This window comes from Cebus imitator, unplaced genomic scaffold (assembly GCF_001604975.1).
Source record: "Cebus imitator isolate Cc_AM_T3 unplaced genomic scaffold, Cebus_imitator-1.0 Scaffold94, whole genome shotgun sequence".
NCBI lineage: Eukaryota > Metazoa > Chordata > Mammalia > Primates > Cebidae > Cebus > Cebus imitator.
Genome location: NW_016107409.1, coordinates 47311 through 54306, shown reverse-complemented (window position 1 = coordinate 54306; position 6996 = coordinate 47311). Strand labels below are relative to the sequence as shown.

At 43.6% G+C, this 6996-nt stretch overlaps 1 long non-coding RNA gene across 1 annotated transcript in view; it reads right to left on the bottom strand.

Annotated features, from left to right (window-relative positions):
- Window positions 1-1435: 1435 nt before the first annotated feature.
- LOC119472316 overlaps window positions 1436-6996 on the bottom strand; it is a 29960-nt gene continuing 24399 nt past the window's right edge. The window contains exons 2-4 of the long non-coding RNA XR_005201450.1: window positions 6283-6351; window positions 2621-2692; window positions 1436-2173 (exon numbers count right to left, since the gene is read on the bottom strand). This is a non-coding gene — a long non-coding RNA (uncharacterized LOC119472316). The remainder of the gene's footprint in view (window positions 2174-2620; window positions 2693-6282; window positions 6352-6996) is intronic.

Genomic DNA, 6996 nt, shown 5'->3' with positions numbered 1-6996 from the left:
TTTTTTGAGACGGAATCTTGCTCTGTTGCCAGACTGGAGTGCAGTGGCACCATCTCAGCTCACTGCAACCTCTGCCTCCCAGCTTCAAGTGATTCTCCTCCCACAGCCTCCCAAGTGGCTAGGACTACAGGCATGTGCCACCACGCCCAGCTAACTTCTTTGTATTTTTAGTAGAGATAGGGCTTCACCATGTTGGTCAGGATGGTCTAGACTCTTGATCCTAATTATAGTACCCTAGTCACATGGGAGCTTGCTGGAAATGCAGAATCTCAGACATGATCCACCTGCCTCAGCCTCCTAAAGTGCTAGGATTACAGGTGTGAGCCACCACGGCCACCCAATTTCCTACCTTTTTTAAGCTAAAGAATATTCCATTGTGTGTCTATATCACATTTTGTGTATCCATTCATCTGTTGATGGACATTTAAGTTGCTTCCACCTCTTGGCTATTGTAAATAATGCTGCCATGAACATGGTGTGCAACCATCTCTTTGAGTCCCTGCTTTCAATTCTTTTGGGTATATTTGGAAGTGGAATTGCTGAGTCATAGGGACTCCTGCTTTTTGAACACACGTTTTGATTTTGAACTAGGCTGCTGAAATTATACAGCTGGCTCTGCACATGCGCAGCCAGGGTATGTATGAATCACAGTGTCCGAGGACTGTTCTGCTTTAGCCGTTGAAACTAAGGACTAAAGACTTTCCATGCATGACCTGATAGTGTCACCACCACAGTGGAGCAAGTGAGAGAAGTACGACACTGAGCAAGAGTGCTCACCCTCAAGTGTCCCCACCAGTCAGGAGCAGCATGTATTGACATTCATGGCTGCAGAACATTCTGGAACTGGTTTGCATTTATCAATACATGCATTATTTCATCCAAGGCATATGTATTAAACATCAGCTAGGTGCCAGACCTAGTTGAAGGCACTGAGGATAAGGCAGTAAACAATGCATGGAAGGGTCTTCCATGCAAGCCAGACAAGGAAACTAATTGTGCATTTGATGGTTTATTGTGAAAAGTTCTATAAAGGGGAAATGTTGGGCCTTAAGCCCAGGGGTAGAAAGCTGGCTGGGCATGAGTCACTGTCCTGCTTTTAAGGGGCTGCTAAGCTAGGGCAGGAGTTTCCAAAGTGACATGTGAGATGATCTTAAGTTATACATATCATCTTTTTTTAAAATAGGTACATATTCAGTTTAACATGTGTTTAGAAGTATATATCTAATACCTCAAACCCTCAATTCTTAAATATTTCCTGGATGATGCTCAGTTTAAAAATGAATTCATATAAAATGAATAAATATAAACTAAATATTAAAGCCTAGTATGTTTTTATTGAAATGAATAAATAATGCAGGAACTACATGAATGAGACCTAATAGTTTAAAGATTGCAACTCAAAAAAAACTGCATTTTGGAAACTCCTTGTGGGTTTTAAAGATAAATTTTTTTTTAATACAGGCATATTTTTTGGAAGAGGATGACTAGGGCTAAGATACAGCTAATTCCATGGGGAAAGGGAAGTAGCCATGTTTGAGAGGAGCTCCTAACTCAGTTTAGGGGATTCAAGAAAGGCTTCCAAGAAAATTGTTTCATGCGATGAATTTTGTTCCTTTAATTACTCAGGTGTATTTGTGTGAACTCTTCAAGTACGAGCGGTGGAAACCCACTGGAGCCAGCCTAAGCAAGAGGGGTAATTTGCAGATGAGAATGCTGGGTGATTCCACAGTGGCCCACCTCGCTCAGTCTCTGCTCCTGGCCCCGCTCTTACCTGAGCCTCTGCTCTACCTCTCACACTCACTGCACACTTCCTTTCTCAGTGTATTTACAAGTGGACAAGGCAGAAAATGGCTACCACATTCTTCTATTTATATCTCTTCCATTCAAAGATCATCTCGACTGATGTTATCAGTTATTACTTCCAAGCCTTGATTTCTGGGGAAGAGACTTTGGTCCAGTCCATCACAGGTGACCTCAGAGGTGGGACCTTGTTCACACAAGGACCACTGTCACCATGTGGGTCAGCGAAGGGGCAATTCCCGGAATCCAGGTGGGAATGGGGCTGGAGATCCAGAAAGAAAACCTGATGGCATAACCTGGAAAAATCCTCATTTCAACAGCTTCCAGGCTCCCCTGTGCCTGACATCAGAGTAGGTAGGAACTGCCAGCAAACCTAGAACAACATTTTCTCTTAGCCCACCTTGAGGACACAAGTGGCATGAGAGAGCTTTAGTGACAAGGGACCTTGACCCCACCCCTGGCCTGTGACCCAGGGGTTCTCCTGGGGAAGCAGGAAAGCAGTCCCAGGTGCTTGCCAGATACCTAGGATCTAGAACTCTGTTAACCCATAGGAGGGAGGTAGGACGCAAACAGTTGGGCTAGGCCTATATTTCTACTTTATGTTTCAGAAAATCATAGGATTTGGCCCTTCCACTTTGAAAGGCTGTGTCATTCAACAGAATAACTGCTAACACATGTATAGCTCTTACTATGTGCCAAGTACATACCATCTTCTAAGTGTTTTACACAGATTAACTCAAATAACTCTGTGATACATAGCTGCCATCTCCCCTTTCCTGAAATTGAGAAAATTAAGGCACAAAGAGGGCAAGGAACTTACCCACGTTTACAAAGCAAGGAAATGCGGAGCTGGAACTCAAACCCAGGCAATTTGTCTTCAGAGACTATGGTCCTGATCAAAAGGCCAGACAGACCAAGCTTAAAATCTTGTTTCACCCTGTCAGACATGGTGGCTCACTCCTGAAATCCCAGCACTTTGGGAGGCTGAGGCGGGTGGATCACAAGGTCAAGAGATCGAGACCATCATGACCAACATGGTGAAACCCCATCTTTACTAAAAATACAAAAAAAAAAAAATTAGCTGGGTGTGGTGGCACGTGCCTGTAGTTCCAGCTACTTGGGAGGTTGAGGCAGGAGAATCACTTGAACTCAGGAGGTGGAGGTTGCAGTGAGCCAAGATTGTGCCACTGTACCAGCCTGGACAACAGAGCAAGACTCTATCTCGAAGAAAAAAAATAATCTTGCTTGACCCCTTACTTGTTATAAGGTCTCTTTAAACTATTGATTCGGTGATAAAATGGAACAAAAGACACCTACCATATAAGATTATTATAAAGACTAGCGGAAAAAAATCTATATCTACAAAGCACTTAGAACTAAATAGGTACTTGATCAGGGTAGTTATTACTATCAGGGAGAGATAAGGAATCTGAATATGGTTCAGCTCTCATGGACATCTGGTGATGGGGTGCGTCCCCTTTTTCCACAGTGGAATTGTCTGCCTAGGCCAGTCCACTCTGCTGCAAGGGAATAATCCATGCCATTGTTACCCAGTGCCACAGGTGGGTGAGTACAGCCTATCGTATTACATGTCTTCAATCTTCACATCCTGCTGAGCACTAGCACTAGCGGTGCTTTTTCTATGGGTATTTAAAATTTCAATTCTCCTTAATTGAAGTGGAGCACACATACAGGGCACAAATCCTAAATGCACAGCTCCAATGCTACCTGTGCAGTTGTCCAGATCCAGGCCTAGAACACTTCCAGTACCCAGGAGTCTCCCTCTGCCCTTTCCCCATCAATTCTCACACCAGCTGAGTGTGGTGGCTCATGCCTATAATCCCAGCACTTTAGGAGGCCGAGTCAGGTGGATCGCTTGAGGTCAGAAGTTCAAGACCAGCCTGGTCAACATGGTGAAACCCTATCCCTACTAAGAATACAAAAATTAGCTGAGTGCAGTGGCATGCACCTGTAGTCTCAGCGACTCGGGCACCTGAGGCAGGAGAATCACCTGAACCCAAGAGGTGGAGGCTGCAGTAAGCAGAGATTGCACCACTGCACTCCAGCCTGGGCAACAGAGCGAGACTCTGACTCAGAAAATAAAATAAAATAAAATTCCCACACCAAGGAGTTGGCCAATAGACTGACCTCTATTGCCTTGGATTCATTTTGCCTGTTTGTGAACTTTGTAGACATGGCTGGATTTGTACTGCCAGTGTTTTCGTGGGCACTTCTTGCCTTCTTCTGCCTCGCAGTTGAGTGAGCCAGCAAGCCTTTGTTGAAATCCCCTTCCTTCCTTACGGCACCCCTACACACACTTGCATAGGAGCAGAGCATGCCAGCATGAAGAGGCAACCAACTGGGTTTTTTTTAAAGTGGATGAATAAAGCAGGATCAATAGAAGCCTCATCTGTTATGAAGTAATAAATGTTCACTAAAATTCAGAACTTGACAATTAAATATTGACACCTACGTTCTGGCTCTCACAAAAGATTTAAAATCTCTCAGAGGATTTGTAAGTTGCAAGAGCAAGGAAAGAGGAAGGAGTGCCACCCAAAATGAGTTTAGGACAAGCTCAAGTCACCACTCTTAGTGACAGTACCAAGAATAACATTTTTTAAAAACAAACAACAAGAAAAAGAAACAGGCTTTGCCACATTATTCCCAGGCCATATACAGTGGACTTTGTTTACATTCTTGTATTCATTCCTTCAATGACTGGATATCATTCCCATTTTGCAGATGGGAAAATTGAAACTGAAAACAGTGAAGTAAATTGCCAAACATCCCACAATAAGTAGGTGCCAGGATTTGAACCATCTTTATCAGATTTCAGAACCTACAGTTCTCAGCCACGATCCTATGCACAGATGAGGGGCGGGTGGCACCCTGAAGAGAACTCTGGCTTTGGCAATGAACAGAGGTAGCTTCCTGACTCTGCTTCTCCCTGCTTCTCTTCAATCCTCAAGCAAGAAAAGAGCAGGGAGGGAAATTTTCTTCATTGCAGGTTTGTTAAAAAGGTTAAGTAATAATATTTTAAAAGCAACTCTCTCATCGAAGGCACTCAGCCAGTGGTGGCTTGTTAAAACTATATCAGCTCATCATGCTCACTCAGGTAAGCTGCACCTTGCAGCAAGGATCTTCCCAGAAAAAGTGGCACCCACTGGCCATGGGGAGCCTGCACCTCTCTGTCACCTTGCACTTTGTAGGCCTTCCAGCAGGCTCTGTCTCTGGCCTGAAGTTCCCATACAACACCACAGACAAGGCAGCAATTGAACACACAAGTCAACTGATGGATCTGAATGACTCACAGTAACTCATCAATTCAGTGAAACAACTATTATTGATTTCTGGGGGTTTTCCACCCCACTGGTTGTTTAACTGAATTGATGGGTGTTCTGTGGAATTGATTGCACCAGCCAGTTTTTTTAGTGCGATAGAGACAAAATGCTAGTATGTTTCCCAGAAAATGAATGAAACTCCTCATTAAAGAGAATGTTCTGCCAAATAATTTTTTCCAATGACAGTGGTTTTCCTTCTCCAGTTCTTCTGCATAGGGATTGGGAAGCATTAAGGAGCTTTCATTGCATGTCAATATGCTGATAAGCTGGCTGCTTTCAATATCCTCACAGTTCTCACGGGCTGATTACATGCCAGAATGAATCCACCAATCTCTCTCTCCCCATACACAGACTTTTGCCAGTTCTGAGTCATTGTGTTTCTTATGTTCCCTACCATCACCACCGATCATGTGCATCAAAGCTGATCTTCCCCACTAAATGAAAATGCAGACTCTTAGGCAAGTCAATAGTATGCCAGCTCTCAGGGCTGATGATTTACGCACCTATGATTTATACTTTCTTCCCCAGAGGTTGTTTTTTGTGGATTTCAGACAGCACCACACTTGTTTTCAATGACAGTGATTAAAAAAACAGATGTTAGAATGAGGACTGGGGACAGTGTGGGGGTAGAATGACAAGAAAATAAAGATGCTGATCGCGAGAAGTCTGAAACCCTTCATAGAGTCACTGAACTCTTATGCTTCCCCCAGCCATGGGGAGAGGTGGGCTTTTCCCTTTTAGGAAAATGTAGACTATAGAAAATATATATATTAGAGCTGAATTTTTATTGACTTGCCAAAAAGAAAAAAACCATCTCTCTCTTTGGGCTGTTGCCACTGTCACTGTTATTCCTCTGTTGTGCTGAGATCTCAGGGTTATTGAAATTGGTGATGCAAGTAAAATTCTCACACAATAAAAGAGAAAAAGATCCTAAGGACATGGAATCTCACTTGCCATAAAGCTCCATGAGTCAGTTGACTCCAAATATGCAATGTATATTTTGCATTTTTATGCATTTTAGACAGCACAAAATGTCTCATTTTTGGCAACTAATATGTAAGACAGTGTATTCATTCATTTTCATGCTGCTGATAAGGACATACCCAAAACTGGGAACAGAAAAATGTTTAATTGGACTTACAGTTCCACATGGCTGGGGAACGTCTCACAATCATGGGGGAGGGCAAAAAGCCTGCTTCTTACATGGCGGCTGCAAGAGAGAATGAGAAAAGCAGCAAAAGCAGAAACCCCTCGGTAAACCCATCAGATCTTGTGAGACTTATTCTCTATTATGAGGATAGCATAGGAAAGACTGGCCTTCATGATTCAATTACCTCCTGCTGGGTTCTTCCCACAACATGTGGGAATTCTGGGAGATACAATTCAAGTTGAGATTTGTGTGGGGACACAGCCAAACCATGTCATTCCACCCTTGACCCCTCCAAGTCTCATATTCTCACATTTCAAAACCAATCACACCTTCCCAACAGTCCCCCAAAGTCTGAACTCATTTCAGCATTAACCCAAAAGTCCACAGTCCAAAGTCTCATCTGAGACAAGGCAAGTCCTTTCCACCTATGGGCCTGTAAAATCAAAAGCAATACTGTCATTTCAAATGGGAGAAATTGGCCAAAAAAAGGGGGCTACAGGGCCCACACAAGTCTAAAATCCAGGGGGGCAGTCAAATTTTTAAGCTCCAAAATAATTTCCTTTGACTCCAGGTCTCATATCCAGGTCTCACTGATGCAAAAGGTGGGTTCCCATGGTCTTGGGGAGTTCTGCCCCTGTGGCTTTGCAGGGTACAGCCTCCCTCCTGGCTACTTTCACAGGCTGACGTTGAGTGTTTGTGGATTTT